This window comes from Heliconius melpomene, chromosome 20 (genome assembly GCF_056956725.1).
Source record: "Heliconius melpomene rosina isolate 202511_hmr_F chromosome 20, ASM5695672v1, whole genome shotgun sequence".
In the NCBI taxonomy this organism is placed as follows: domain Eukaryota; kingdom Metazoa; phylum Arthropoda; class Insecta; order Lepidoptera; family Nymphalidae; genus Heliconius; species Heliconius melpomene.
The window spans coordinates 227,162-244,250 of NC_140408.1; the positions used below are offsets into that span (position 1 = coordinate 227,162).

Below are 17,089 nucleotides of genomic sequence, written 5' to 3' on the forward strand. Positions count from 1 at the left end.
GATAATTCATTCACTCGAATATAGATTTAACAAGGAATGTTTCGGAACCTCCGATTGTCCGATTGAGATAACACCTTATCTTCAGTTCCGATGCTATTCATCCGGCAGAGGTTACTCTGTCATTTGATATCTATAATCGATATATATAAAATCGAAAGGTCACTCACTCATCACGAAATCTCAGAAACTACATGTGCTAGGAATCTCAAATTTTGCATAGGAGTTATTTACAGGACGTAGGTGCTCGCTAAGACGGAAATTTATAATATTCCACTTCTAAGGGGTTGTTTTTGGGGTCGAAAGTTTGTATGAAACTTCGTTACTACAAATGCTAGGAGTCTCAAATTTTGCATAACGTCACTAGGACGTAGTCATGGAGACAGAAATTAATAAGAACATAGTTCACGCGGGTGAAACCGCGAGCGGGCCGCTAGTTAGTTATATTTTGAACGGCCTTTTAAATTAAAATAAGTCAATCAGCAAATAAGTTTTCTAAATTATTATTTTGTTTTAATACTTGTTATCCATACCTATATTATAAATTCGAAAGTAACTCTGTCTGTCTGTCTGTCTGTCTGTCTGTCTGTCTGTCTGTCTTTTACGCAATCAGGCCTAAACCGCTAATTTAATTGTGATAAAATACTCATATAGACATACTTGAGGGTCCCGGGATGAACATAGGATACTTTTTTTTCTCATATTTGTAATATTTTCGTTATATACCAATATATTAAAATAATTAATTTGACAATGAATTTATTCCGCCATGTTAATAACAATCGTCGCTATGCGTTGCTAAGCAACGGCTTGCAAAGTTTGCTGTTTTAAGAAAACGTCACCCAAAGTGAGCTTGCTTAATGCATACATGGCGCGCGCCGATATAGATTTGTATACATTAACAAAAATTAGATGATTGCTATAATTTGATATTCATCTTTATGAAAATAAATATAATAGTCACTTTTAGCATTTCATCCAGATGGAAATTATAGTTTACTGTATAACATTCTAATAAATAATTAAGATGTGACTGATTCCAAATGACCTAGCCTTCGGGCGGCATAATATGAGTATGACCGACGCGAACGGGCAGATGACTTTGATGATTTTGTAAATTTTTATAGATTTTCGAATTACTATTATTTTTTATGTAATTATTTGCTGCTTATAATTAATTTATCTCAGTTCGGTTATCTATACCGATGTTATACACTTAAAATATCGTAATTTTAATCATTTGAGATTTTATTTAATATTGTTTGCAAAAAATAATTATTATTTAATATAGAAAAATGTTTAGTACGCGCGCACAGCAAACGTTAGGTTTTTTTTTCTAATATTAAGAATTTCCTTTAGTTACTTTTACTTCTTTTGTTTGTTCATTTCGGTTACTCAGATATTTTTTCTAATAATAAATCTCCACTTATTATTATTTTTTAACTTATTTTAATGATTTAGGCTTATATTTTCGCGGGCGTAGCCGCGTCCGGGCCCACTAGTATCTATATATATAAAAGGACTTGTCCTCACTGACTGAGGTAAGACGCACGCACAGCCGTAACCGCTGATGGTAGAAACGTGGAATTTGGACAGATGATTACTTTCGTAATCTGGACATCCACTAAGAAGGGATTTTGAAAAATTCTAATTCTAAAGGGGTGAAATAGGGGTTGAAAGTTTGTATGGAAAAAACATTAAATCGCCACCGATTTTTATAAAATTTGAAATTTAGACTCTTAAAAATATTTCATTGAACACATGTTTCGTGGTTTATTAGAATTCACCCCTATTACGCAAGCGAAGCTGCGCGCGTCCGCTAGTTAGCTATATTAGAATAAGCTTAAACTGCACTGGCTTCTAATGGATTGTTTTAATATTTCACTAGAAGAAGAATACTAATAATAAAAAAAGGTGTAATCAATATATTTAGTGACGAGATATATTTTTACGTTGACTTCGGTTCTGGCTCCGATTTTGATTCCGATAAATCAAATTTAAAAACTCTGACGGCTTTGGTTCTGTTAAATCACTTCCTTTTTTTAATCAAACCACAAACTGTAGGTAAATATGAAATTTAAATATCATACTTTAATATTTTGTTATAAAATGAAAGCTAACAAGATTCATTACATTGTATTTTCGCATTATAATTCCCATTAGCAATAGTTCTGTCTTCACGCAATACTCATACAATCGTTATAAACTAAAGCTAGCATCGTACATGTGTCATTACACGTGGGGTGGTCCGGGCGGTCCGGGCGGTGGAGGTCGAAATGATATTTAACTATTTATACTTTAAATTCAAATTCAATTTCTAAATATGTTTTATTCAAGTAGACTATTATATTTCCGCTTTCCCACTTTCCGCACATTGCGTGTTGAGTAGCAGAACTCAACCTCACGTTTTGTCGTTTTGTTTAATTCTGAAATTTCTGAAGAATCTGTGAAATTCTAGATGATTTGAAAATTAACTTTACCGCTGAGTGGGGATAACCGTCACTGCGCTACGACTACCTTGATATTTATATCATGACATAATATACGAAATTCCAAGAATAATTGAATAACTTTTAATTGGTGCGCTTCTTTTTCAAAAGCCCAATTGCATATTGCTAGGGTTATTGCGATGAAACTCACGTACTTCATAATGAATACATGTTTCGAAAACGTTAAATTTGCGTTGTTACGGTTGAGAATATATAAAATAATTAAATATAACATATTATATTATATTTTGCATAGTCATATTTTGATGTCATGTATTATTATTAACTGGAGCTTTTGACTGGTTGTCAGCGTCGTAGGTTCAAATAAAACAAAGAATTTAAGAATATTTTAATTTTTTGGCGATCTCTTTTTGCCATGCATACGCTGCGTGTAGAACGAGCGCAGAGTGTTGTCTCACTTCACGCGTATCCTCTAAGTGAAGGTAAACGATACAAGTACTCTTCCTGTATAGCGTCGCTAGATTAACATTACTAAAAGGAACAGCATCCCTTTTAAATTATTTTCTGCGAGGTTTTTTAACTGAATTTATTGTGATGAAACTCACGTATTTGATAATTAATATTGAAATGTACGTGACAGTTACGTTGTTACGATTAAGAGTAGACGAGGAAGTAAAAAACCACATTGAATATAAAAAAGGAACATTATTATTTATTTTTATACTTAGTAAAGCTGAAACGTTGTCTCGCATATAGCAAGGTATACTCTGTTATGCACGAAGACATATTAAGATGTAAAAAATAATTATCATATTTAATATTGTGAGTGTAACAGTTTGCGAAAATTAGTTTCACAATATACGTAAAAAAAATGTATAATTTGTTTTTAATATAACTATAAACTTAAGAGTGGGTATACTCGTATATGGAATATACATGTAGGTATGAAAAAGCTAGTAAATAAATTTCCAGAAAAAAAACCGCTAATGAATTCTGTCCATCAATAAGTTGGAAACGACCTAACTTGTGAGTGATGTAAAGCATCGATAACTTGAAATTAAAGTTTGTTAGCGACAGCTCGAACATCTCAACTCACTGAGAGATCGATTAGTCTTCATTTCATACAAACTAATAAGTTATTAGGGAAAACACGGCAACAAAAAAGGCATGGACGACCGAAATCTGTTGTGAAAAACAAAAATATCTCAATTTGAGCTGGAATGCTCGAACTCAAAATTGAATATCTATCACAAGTTCTAAATTTGGCAAAAACTTGTAAATTAATTACCAATACTTTTAAGATTTGTATGAAACTCTAAAAAAATTTAAAAAGAGAAATGTAAACAGTTATAGGAGCACTTGTCGTCCGCCTGTTTGTCTATATATCTGTCCGTCCATGAAGACCATTTTCCTCAAGAACGCGTAGAGATAACATGCTGAAATTAATATCAAATAACCAGGTCTGCATCTTCGACTTTGCAGAAGGAAAAAGTAATGTTGAGTCACTCGAGTGTCCATTTTCTCACCACTTTATATTTTTTTAAATGTATAATACTCTTTTCAAACTAGCAACTTCTACTTACTAATGTGTGAATCAAACATTCAATTGCTGTACTTGTCTCCGTGTTACATGACACAATTGCTTGTAACACGACCGGACAATTGTTATCTTTAATTAATTATTCTTGACTGACATTTCTAATTATTCTATTTACAGAACCTGACATTTACTAAGTATTTAATACCGCAAGAAACCTTAATTTTAGGCAGTAAAAAGTAACACAAAAAAGTTGTTCATCCGACGTCCATCAAAGAGAGTTTAATGATAACTGCGACGGTATTTTGTCATGTGGAGGACATGTTTTTTGCTTTAATCTGGGATTTTATTTTAAACTAATCATCGCGCGCAACTTTATGTGCCTTTATTATAGACTTGTTAAGACACAGATTGTACCAAATACTATTATATGAAAACTCGTCGTAGCGCAGTGGGACGGCGTCGACGTTGTTCGATGTGGTTCGATTCCCACTCGGGGAATAAATTATAGAGATATACAGAGACAAAGCGTGGCGTTGAATGTCTCGAAAATTAGAAATATGAGACACGGAGTGTCATAGCAGTTTTGGGTCCCTTTGTCTATCCCGCTTTACCTATTCACCTATATCAAACACTAGTGGACCCGGACGCGGCTACGCCTGCTTGAACTATAAGAATATTTATTAAATATATTTATGAAATTATTTTCAGTTTTCAATAGCATAAGTAAGAATATATAAGCCTAAATAATCAAAAACGAATAATAAGTAGAGACATATTATTAGAAAAAATATCTGAGTTATTGAAATGAGCCAACAAAAGAAGTAAAAGTAACTAAAGAATATTCTTACTATTAGAAAAAGTACCTAAAGTTTTCCGTGCGTGCGTACGTAGATATCGACTCTATGAAATAATTAATCATTTTTCTATATTAAATACTTCAGTTGCGAGCAATATCAAATAAAATAAGAAGAGAACCAAAGTTTAGTTTAAATTAATTATAAATAACAAATAATTACATAAAAATTAACAATAGTTCGAAAATGTGTGAAAATTATTAATAAAACCGTCAACGTCATCTGCCCGTTCGCGTCGGTCATACTCATACTGTGCCGCCCGAAGGCTAGGTCATTCCGAATCAGTGACATCTCCTTAATTATTTATTAGTATGTTAAGTAGTAAACTATAATTTCAATCTAGATAAAATGCCAAATGTGACTTTTATATTTATTTTCATAAGGATGAATATCAACAAACAAACTTTGCAATCCGTTGCTTATCAACGACGGTTGTTATTAACATGGCAGAATAAATTGCATGTCAAATTAGAAAGTATTTTAATTTATTAGTTTATATGTGTAATGTAATGTTATATAGCCTATAGCACTTCTGAAGAATGCAGCTTTCGTACAAAACAAAAACAAAGTAAATCGGACCAGTAGATCCAGAGATCTTAGCGTTCAAACAAACAAACTCTTCCGCTTTATTATATTAGTATAGATTCTATTATTGCTTTATACATAATGTAGATATTTAGTAGAATGACTCGCTGGAAGCTTAGCAGCAACTAAACGATATATGTACTTAATAAACATAAGTTTATGAGTTCTGTTTTACAAAGTGATTTGAAGAGATCCCTAACATTGCGAGCGAGGACTCTTCAATTTCAAGTAGGGTAAAGGCAGAGGAATTTATTAAAATTAAAGCAATTAATTAAAACTCTCCATTTCTCCAATCTCCACCCAATTATAGTAATATACCGCGTTAAGCGGCAGAAATCAACGCCGCGCTTTATTTAGTTACCAGAGTGAGAAAATGAAAGTATTAAATATTACAATTCCTCGCGGCGATCGACAAGACCACAAGAAAATCGACAAGATTTAATACTCTAATTCTAAAGATATCTATGTATATAAACATTTTTTTCATGAATAACAATCGCCATTGCTAAAGTACACAGTAATAATTTTCAATTTACTCCGCCTATATCACATTACCCAATTTGTTAGGCCTGAGGCGTAGAGATTTGAGATTAGACACTCACCGATCGGGCGACGTGGCGTAAAATAACTATTTATCTATTTATATTATCGAAATATTTGAGGGCAGTCGGGGCGCAGGGGCTCAAACGTGCCACTGTAAACGCGACCAGTTGGAGGATCGATTTCCACTCGAGCAAATTAAATATATAATATTTTAATTTCTTCGTTTAGGTAACAAATGTAAAGTGCGGCGTTTAGTTCCGCCACTCAACTCGAAATGCCTCCAGAATCCGGCGGAAAATGGGAAATGGAAGTGTTTTAAGTGGGGACGAAGTATCTTAATATTAAGTTTCCAGTCTTTCTACTCTGCTATATGCGGATACAGAATGAAGGTACAGAGAAGCATTAATATTAGTAGTATTTAATATAATGACAGGTCTACATAAAGTATGTTTGAAAAAGCGTTTTCATAATTCCAACTGATTTGTGTAGTTTATAATTTGTTGAATTCAAAACTGAACTCCGCTGTACCGTGGAACTTCACGTTGTTCACAAATTGAAACATACGGCAACCACTAGTAAGTGGCGCAGCGACAGGAGAGTGTAGAGTGCAAGTGTAAACGCAACAGTTGTAGGGGGGCCTATTGCGGAGAATTTATTTTTATTTCCTCAACTTAACGTACAGTGTTTCAGAACTCAGGCGGAAACGGAAAGAATAAGTGTCTTGTCACTATCCCTCTAGTTTAAAAATTGCTCGAATCTAAAAAAAGCGACATATAATTTTAATATCACATACATATGTGCTATATTCATAAGATGTTGTTTAACAATGTAAACAAAACTACAAATGACTACATTCGAGGGTAACCGGAACAATGAAGTTTGTTTAGCGTTCATAATATCCTCTAAGTCGTGCAAGGGACGGGGGTTTGGTTACGGACGATGTAACTTTACAGCCCTTCGGGATGTATGCACAAATACCTTGATATTACGTTAAATACATATTACGTTGAGTACAAATGTACTGTCGATAATATTTATTTCATATTACGAGATGGTTGTGGGTTCAATCTTCTTTTGGAGGAATCCATAAGCCTTGAACAACCGTTTTAACAAATTATGAAGAATCCTATTTTTAACAAATCGAATTACTCTCCGGTCGATCTCCGGTTTATGTACCATGGCACGTGTAAAGCAAAAACCTAATTCAAAATGATACCTTCTAAATTCTAATAAAATTATATACGAATTTCCCTTCTTCACGATAAATCTTACTAAGAATGTGTCTCCAAATAACAAAATTATTATTTTTTATTGAAACTATAATACATTGAGTAACCTCAACTAAGAATTATTAAGAGTTCCTGTTAAAAGCAGCAATGACCAAGAAAGTTATAATGATTATCATATTATAATGTTTACCGCCCACGCACATAGTACGAACCTTTACTATTTTCCTTCGACATTTGGCCACCAATTATATTTTTCTTTACTTTGTTTTACGACTTCTCTCACTGAACGAAATTTTGAGAAACGAGCGTGGGCAGACTTTTCATTCATGAATTTGAGCCCACGCAAAATATGGATTGCTAGAGGATACGTTACGAGTATGTACCTACTACTGTTTGGATGCCCACGCTTTTTTGCGTTTTACGTAAGTAGGTATATATTATCCCAAAATTATGATTTTCTAAAGAAAAGTAAAAATATCTCAAGTTTTGACATGTAATTATAAAATATACAGTACAGTGTATATCTAGGAGTCAAGATAAATTTAACTATTGTATTAATAAAATATCTTAAAATAAGCTGTGGATATATTGTAAGGATTTGATTTACTTACAGAGACGTAACAGTTTTTTAAACTAAAAAAAATATATATTCAACAATTAAGGAAATTTTTTTGAATTTTATTTGTATCTCAAACGAAATATTAAACATATCCTCTTAATAATAATGCAAGTCTAGACGTAACGTAAACAAATAAAAAGTAATGTATTTTACCTTAGTCAAATTATTTTATTTAAAAGTATTTAACGTAAAGTCGCACAAGACAGAGTATTTACTTAAGCTAAAAATATTATATGCTCGTACATATAAGAGTTCCATTAAAAGCCACCCTCAATTTAGGGCTGACCATCTGGTCTGGTTTCTGCAGGTCCTACATCAATTTATCACGTGTGATATCTTTTCATGTACACTTAACTACCATACATTCTACCTTTTGAGTACGGTCAAGTATACTATCGCATATAAAAGATAAAGAAACCAGAGCGCAACTAAGCATTTCACTTTATTCCGATTCAGTTAGTTCACTGAGTATTTTCATAACACTGATCTTATGGGATAACATGAGAGTATAAGAACACACTCCGTTCACGACTCTCCACTCTTCTCCAATTATCGAGACATTACGTGTTAAATGGCAGACCTAACGCCGCGGTCCGTCTACCAGAGCGGAGAAATAAATTAAAAAAATATATTATTCCTCGAGTTGGGATCGAATCCACAACCGCCGTGTTAGCAATTAAACGCTGTCGCGCTGTTGCGCCGAGACAGAATAAAATAGGTAGAGTATAATAATTCCTACGAGTGGCTATCCAAACCTACGACCATGTCTATTATGTCATATTTCAGACGTTATGTGGCGAGAGGAGTAAGAACAACGGGTTTGAACGTTGATACGCAGTCAGCTGTGCCACTGTGCCACGGCAGCCTCAGCAAACTTTTCTTTCGAAAATATTATTATTTTAATCTTTAAGTATTTGACATCAACACACACAGCCTTGTGATCCGTGTCGGGCCCATTCAGGTGTCCTTCCCAAAGAGTGCATACCTCCAGGCCATCACTTGCAGTGGCTAACTCGGAAGTCGTTAAATCCGTCGATTTGACGACTATTAAGTCTTAATACGTCTATTAAGTAGTTAAAAGTTGGCCGATGGAAAGAAAATCACGTAAAATGGGTATACGCAGAACATGTGAGTGCGGCTCACAAATAAACCGTCTGGGTGCTCGTCTGTCTATCTGACTATGGTAAAGGATAATGCAGTCGGCGTGGCTAAATATTGAGAAACCTCAATTTGAGCAACCCCATTATATGACACGAAGAAAAAGAAAAGTATTTTCTTAAAATATCATCATATATTTGACGGAATATTTTTTACTAGCTACTTTCATTATTTTATTGTACATTTGTTCAGTCGACGAAATAGAGACATTGTAAGATGTCTGCAAGACATACATGTTTTTGATGTATATTTTTTGACATGACGCCGCCGGCCGTAATACAAGATGAATAGCAATGGTTGTTGTATTACGTTATATCAATGAACTTGGAAATAATCTTATGTAACAATATTTTTATGTACTAAGAATGTAGCCCAAATAAACCAAAATTGTATATTATATTCGGCGTTGAATTCTGCCATTCAATACGTAAAGTCTCGAAAATTGTAGGGTTTGTCCTTCCTTTGCGTAACCAGCTATATGAAATTTGAAAATAACATTTTTATAATTCGTAACGTCACTTGCTTATATTTAATAAATCACTCAAGCAAACGAACCAAAACGGTGTTATTCTGTTCCATTTCCATCTCTTTTACTATAAACGGTGCGCCACTGCGCCACAACGGCCTCTTCTTAATACTTATTTTTAATATAATTGCACCTCGCGAGAGGCGGAACGTGACAGAGAGCTTTTTCGGCATTATGACATCAAAAAAATATATTGACACAAATATAATTTTTCTACATATATTTAAATTCATCGTATTAAGTTTAACACGCTCCAACTATGCTGCGAAGCCTTAAAATACACTAAATATCCCATATTATGCACATGTATATTTCTAGCTTCACATTGTAGCCCGCATGTGGCAGGTAGGCTAACCCGTAGTTACAACCCCTTAAACACATACATATTATAACATACCACTATCCCAACATCAAAGTGGTTAACGACACATGTACTGTCAGATACTCGTACTTGAGCCTGTGGAGGAAACTTTTAATAGCTTGTTGGATCACACAACTCAGCAATTGTTACATATTGAATATTCATCACGTGAATGTTGGGGCTACTTTTGACCCGGAATTAGGGTATCTAAGGAGGTATAAATAGAAATGGTAAAGTTCTTGATTTGTTATAATTATACATAGAATATGTTGTTTATATTTATTTTAAGTAAAACAAGATTCTTGATAAATATTGATGATGCAATGGAATCGTCGAGGGTCTCCTGCAGTCACGCTAGCGACCGTGTTCCCAGTACTGGTTTGCTGATATTGCTGTTTTACATGAGAAATTTAAATTTGTTCTTATAGTAAAAGCTTATCATCCATATTGTCCTAAAAATGTATTGTGAAACAAAAAAATATAGAAATCGATTCATTAAGTAATTTCGTTCCCCTCTTAATATCACTTTTTTTACAAAATTTCTAAATGCTTTTCTCCACAAGAAATAATAGCACGTCCAGAGAATGTGAGAATGTTCCGTTTTCGAAAGCTATTAGTCTGCGTTGTCTCGCGAAACAATGACATTGGTTAATCTTAGGTGGAACCAACAAGAAAATCTAATATACAGACATAAGGAGATGAAAATGTCATATGTACGGACTTGCTCGATTTAATTAGTTAATTTATCATACCAGACGGCACCTTGGATCAGTTAGTAAAAGTTACGACGGTCTCTTCTGGTTATGCAAAGGCACAGTGTTAAGCTCCGCTCAGCCAACAAGCAAATTGTATTTTTTTTTTAATTTGGAAGAATTACTCAGTAAATTTCGTTAGGTATAGCTTTAAGTTGTACTTCCCATATAGCAGGGTAGACAATGGAACCTAGTGTTAAGACTCCGTTGAGAAATTAATTTTTGAGACATTGCATATTGAGCGACGAAACTCATCGACGTGCTTTGTCTTGTTACCAGGACAAGGAAATTAACATATTTTATTATCCTGAGTGGAAATCAACACAACCATCGCAACTACAATCATTTAATTTCTTATGGTAATGTAATAAAGTGGATTCGGTTAATCTTAGAAAAAAACTAAAAAGAGGCCTAATATAAACATATGTAAATTTATTTAGTTAATATTCAAAAGCCTTAGCAAAACTTTTGCTGGGAGATGAATTTAGGATACTAAACAAACACCTCAGACCGTGTGACAAAGCGTGATGGTCGTACGTTTTTATATGATACACTCTGGTACTTCTCTGGTCTTCGTTTTCCACTCAGCACACAGAAAGTTGACAACGTAGTGTCTTAACACTGGCTCCTCTGTGCCTACCCTGCGGGATTAAAGCATATCCTATATCTTATAAAACAAAGTCGCTTTTTGTGTCTGTCTGAACTTTCTAACTCTTCTTCTTCTAAACCACCCAACGGATTTGTATGCGGTTTTCACCATTAGGTCGAGTATTTCTCAGGGAAGGTTTATATATAGTTTATTATTTGTACATTCTTATGTAAATTAACATAAATACGATAAATGTGTATAAAGTCCTACCCGCTGAGACACTTTGGCGCATGCGCTGCTTTAATGGTAAATACTACATGAAAAAAATGTACTGGAGTATTGTTCATCTTAATAAGATCTACAAAAAAGTCCGCGATGGCATATTCGTATCTTTTAAGAATAACGCGTAGTGATCATATTTCTGTCTAAAAATAATAATTTCAATATATTTTTTATTGTGAGGGATATTTTTCCATAATTGTATTAATCCTTATCCTTTAAAATACCTCATTAAATTTCTACGTTAAACGAAGATAAAATTTGCTTTTTAAACTATTTCGAAATTGCGAATAGTTTTAGAGAAAAACGCATTTAATTGTTGACACATCCCGCCGTTGACACAACAGCTGTATGTTACTCAAGTTTCACTTATCCCTTACTCTCAGCATATAAATAAGTACATTAGTTACGTTGGCCATTTAATGTAGATCAAAACTGTCTTTTACTGTTTTACATTTTAATAAGTACTTTAGAAGTTGTTACAATATCAAATAATCCTTGCTGCGAAACGGTTCGCCACCCGCCATGCGTCCCGCGACGTTTTGCTTATACAAGCGAGCCCGCCGCGCCCGCCTGCCTTACACGCATCGGTGGTTCAGTGGTAGAATGCCCGCCTGCCACGCGGGCGGCCCGGGTTCGATTCCCGGCCGATGCATTCTATTTAATTTTCCTCACAGGCAGCCACGTCGTGCTTGCTTTTCATAAGGGACAGCATAACCTCTTCAGCATTAACCACAAGCTCGAAAAAAAAACCCGCCTGCCTCTATAGCAACGAAGATTTAGATGCGTTTGCACGTATTACGTATAATTGGAGTTGAATGTATTATTTCAGCGCGATATATTTGGTTTCATATTTTTTGTAGTAGTTATTAGTAGGTAGGTTTTTGTTTATAATTTCTTCCGTTTAAAAATAATCTATAAAAATAGTATATAATAATTAAAAATAGTAATCTAAAAATAGTCATTTAAATATATTTTAATAAGTACTTGAATAGATTAGTAGCACAGATTTAAAATTACGGTACCTACTAAAAAAATCCTGCTGTGTAAAACAAATGGAATATCCTTATTGAAACTACGAAACGGGTTGCATTAGGATTTAATTAATTTTCACATTATCTTAAGTGCTTTGCAAACATACATTACATGAATAATCCAGTAGTAAAAGCGGGCGAAGCCGCAAGGGGGTCGCTAGTAGTTGATAAAAATAAATAAATAATAAGAATATTTTTCGCTACGTCGTTTAAAATTTGTATAGTTACTTATTCAATATCGTCGCTGGCAAGTAGTTTGATGGAACTTCAACTTGTTTAAACAGATTTAAGTACGAAAACTTTATCTATTCTGCCTTTAAAATGGCAATATCTGCTTATTCAAACTTAAACTTCAAGTTTTTCGCTGAAAAGCTCTATCGAGTTGAAAGATATTTTCCTCTGTTGAATTTATTTATGGGCAAATAATAAATACACGCTTAAGTTATAAATTAAGATTTTTTTTTTATTTTCACTTCATGTACAATAAGATCAATTATTATCATATATACGTATATATTTATTTGGATTTCCAGTCGAGTGAGAAAATTTTCATTTCCTTTCTCTGGTAAGACGTCGTGGCGCAGTGGAACTGCGGCATTTCTGCATTCGATTCCCGCTCGTGGGAATGTTTTAATTCTGTCTGTCTGTCTGTCTGTCTTTTACGCAATCAGGCCCAAACCGCTAATTTAATTGTGATAAAATACTCATATAGAGATACTTGAGGGCCTTTCTCATATTTGTAATATTTTCGATATATACCAATGTATTAAAATACTTATTAATTAGACATGCAATTTATTCCGCCATGTTAATAACATCCGTCGCTAAGCGACCGTTGCTAATCAACGATTTGCAAAGTTTGTTGTTAGAAAACGTCACCCAAAATGAGCTTGCTTAACGCATCTCTCTATTGAAAACTGAAAATAATTTTGTATTGTTCAAGCGGGTGTAGCCGCGTTCGGGTCCACTAGTATATAATATATATTTCAATCAAAATGAGAGAAACAAGTGCGGAAAAAAAATTATATTATCAAAAATACTTACAAATATATACTTAAATACAAGCGATCATCATTTTTTAATTTGAATTAACAATTTGTAAGCGATGAGGAAGCCTTAGGGGATGAATATCCGTTTAATTATGAAATATCCAATTAGTACAGAAATCTTGGTGAAGTTCTAAGAATTCATTTGAACGGCAGAGAATTAAGATTAGGTACGTACTAATTGAATTTGATTTTAGGGATCAAATTATAAATTTGTACTTTGTTTTCAATCAATGTTCAATCGGTGATCGATAACGAACTAAGAAAGAAATTTAATTTAAATACTACAAATATTTATTAAAGTGACGCTTTTAAGTCTTTCCACGCACGTGCTCAAGCATTCCACAGTCGTCCTTAAAGTACCAGTAAGTTTGCTTACTGGACTTGCCGATTTTTTTGTTTTTTTTTATGAGTCCTACTCTATAGTGGGTTATTGTTTGAAAGCGGTCTCAGTCACACGCTCCCAAAATCTGCAAGGCCCTCCTGGCGCTCTGGTCGTACGGATCGTTGAGTTTCGCCATTTAACACGCAATGTCTCCAAAATTAGGCAAGTGAACTGGGTATGTTAATTCTAGGTGCACGCAGCTCCCTGCTATATGCGGGATTTAGCGTGAAGCTTACAAAATAGGCAAAACATTTAAAAACCTTAATGAAATTTCTGAAGCGTAGTGACATATCACTGGGTCTTACGTTTATTCTCTTGAATTGAATCCACAACTGTCGCATTACAAACGTTATGTCATTACGCCATAAGGATCCTTACATGCGGTGACAATTACATACCGACATGATAATTCTCAAATTCAATTTACTCGGTTCCGTGAGAAATATTATGATTAAAAAACTGCGGCTTTAAAGCTTACGACTGTAGTCTTCTGCGGATTCAATGCAGGTTTTAATCAAACAGTGGGACAACTATACTTAAGATATAATAATAGGTAATGAACAAAGAGCTTCTTTGAAATAGATTTTTATTGTATCGCGCATATAACAGAGGAGGCAAATTCTGTTGTAATGCTATTTTCCAATATTTAATAATATTAACATAAGTAAATAGTTATACACGTATACACTTAAGTATTCTATATTAAACTGTACTGTAGTGAATCACAACCATCGATCTTTATCTATAATATATATCCTAATTCTTAGATAAGTAAATATGTTAGAGCTTAATCGACGTTTGCAGTTACCTAGATCAGTGTGCACATACGGCACAGGCGGCACAGGCTGGGACTCATTCGGAAGTGAACCCCCACTTACTTATTTTTACTGTCTCTCAATAATGTATTGTCCAGTACCGTCATTGAACTACCCACTAAATCATATGAGACATGACTAATTTTACTCATTATTCTCTAACAAATATTTATTTAGCTTTTTTATTAAAACAATTTTATTTTTTTGGTTGCTTAAAAACAAAACATTCACAACAAGTGAAAAATAAACAAATTCCGTACTTTAACAGATCTACGATCTCGATACTCGGCAACGGCGAGCTGCGGCTTGCGCGACTCGTCCGACATCATTAATTAGCAAGTTAAGTACTATTTATTATGTTTATCTCGTAAAGCTTTGTATAATGGTTGTAAAAATGAAAGTTCTTGTTGATTTTGATATTAATATAAGTCGATTACAAAAGTCAACGTTGCGCCTTGTCTATCAAAACGGGCAAATGAAAATAATCTAAACTTATGAATTGAACTCCCAACTGTCACGTCTACATTACGTTACAAACAAACAAACAAACATAAAACATTTTTTTTACATAAATTATGATTGAGCAGGGCGCGGGTGGAAATACGTTTTAAATATTTTTTTTCTTACTTTGATTAAGCTGATCTAAAAAAGTGGCTGAAGTAAAAAAAAAATGGAGTAAAACGTGTTCAAACATGTCAAGTATTTCCGTGAAGGATGTATAAGTTTTAATTGAATAAGTTTGCAGCATCGGGTGTGTCTCGCAGCAACAGCTCCTGCATCTCGTGGTCGTCGGCGCCAACTATTCTTATTGACTTCAAACTAACCCTTTGCAGTGTTCTGTTTGAGTAGTAAAGGCATTCCGTCCCGGCACAGCCGTGTGTTTGTAAGTGAACATAATTGTTCACACAACACTGAAACACAGAAAAGATTAAAAAAATCCAAATAATAAGAAAAGAAGTCGGTCACCCTTGTCACTTAAAGGTATAAAAATATGACCGATTCTCAGTGTTACCGAATATATCTAGTCTAGCCAGGAATATGGCAATTCATACTAGGGCACCGGAAGTACGCCCGGTAGCCTATCAAAATAAACCTCCAAACCTTTCCAAGAAAAATATTTTACTATGAATAATATATTCGAGGTCATCGTGGCGCAGCGGCACAGCATCTAACTGTAAACCCTACGGTTGTAGGTTCGGTTGCCATTCAGGACAATTAATACATTCCCTTTATTTTCTCTTATTCTTGTAACAAAACAAGTAACGGCATCAAGTTCCGCCATTTAGCACGAATTGTGGGTCGGTAAGTGGGGCAATGAAGGTCTTAATTCTAGGTTTTCTTTGCCTACCCTGCTGTATGCGGGATACAGCGTGAAACTAAAAATAAATCTAAATTACAGTAGGTACCAATATTTGTTGTGCTCACCGCTCTATGCATTAGTCCCAACGAAACTAAAGTTTCATTAATTTCACTAAGTCCCATCGATGGCGGTCTGAAACTATCTAGACGTGCACGGATAGCAATTTCAATGACCTTTTAAAATTAAATCAAGGCATTAGGGGATTGTTCACGAAATTATGCATCAGAAAGTAGTCATTATTCGACTTTATGTAGCAAACGAAGGTTTTAAATAGTGCCTGTGCTATCTTAGGCTATCGGTGCGATGTGCTTTACTAAATTCTGATGAATGTGGGTTCGATACAGCGTAAACCTAAAAAATCTTACGAAATCCTAAGTCCTGTAAAAAATAATATGTGTACCTATGTGTAAAAAAATATTGAATTAAACTGCAGTTTATAAAACATTGTTCATTTGAATGTTGGTGGGAAAAGTATTCAAATTATAATTGAAATTTGATTTTGCTTTGTGGATTTGTGACTCGTGTATTAGGTTTGTGGTTTGTGCGCTCGCCATACGCGACTTGCAATTATACATAAATTAGTGTATATAAAATTAATAAAATCATAGAATGTGTACAATACAGAAACAGACACCTTCGATTGATTTGACGAGCCAGTCAGCCTCGTGAGATTTCTACGTCTGTGCCGCCACCCCCCCACCGCAGAGCCACATTTTGAAACAATTACGATCGCGCGCGTAATAGTGTAGGTTTCTTGCTTATACTGCGTCGTAGATTCGACGAAGGTTAGTGAATTGTTATACTACAATCAATATTTTCATAACTGAGATTTAAATCTACATTTTCATGATTTAACGATTTTTTTTATGACTTAGAAAAATTTATCGAGTTATAAAGTAAATTGTAAAGCAGGCGCCGCGTCGGTTCACTGAATTTCATGATCATGTCACATTACTAGCATTGCCCA

At 34.2% G+C, this 17,089-nt stretch overlaps 1 non-coding gene across 1 annotated transcript; it reads left to right on the top strand.

The window, feature by feature from the left end:
- Window positions 1–12,066: 12,066 nt before the first annotated feature.
- Window positions 12,067–12,137, top strand: TRNAG-GCC (transfer RNA glycine (anticodon GCC)). The gene has a single exon. It is a non-coding gene; the product is annotated as a tRNA-Gly (tRNA).
- Window positions 12,138–17,089: the final 4,952 nt, after the last annotated feature.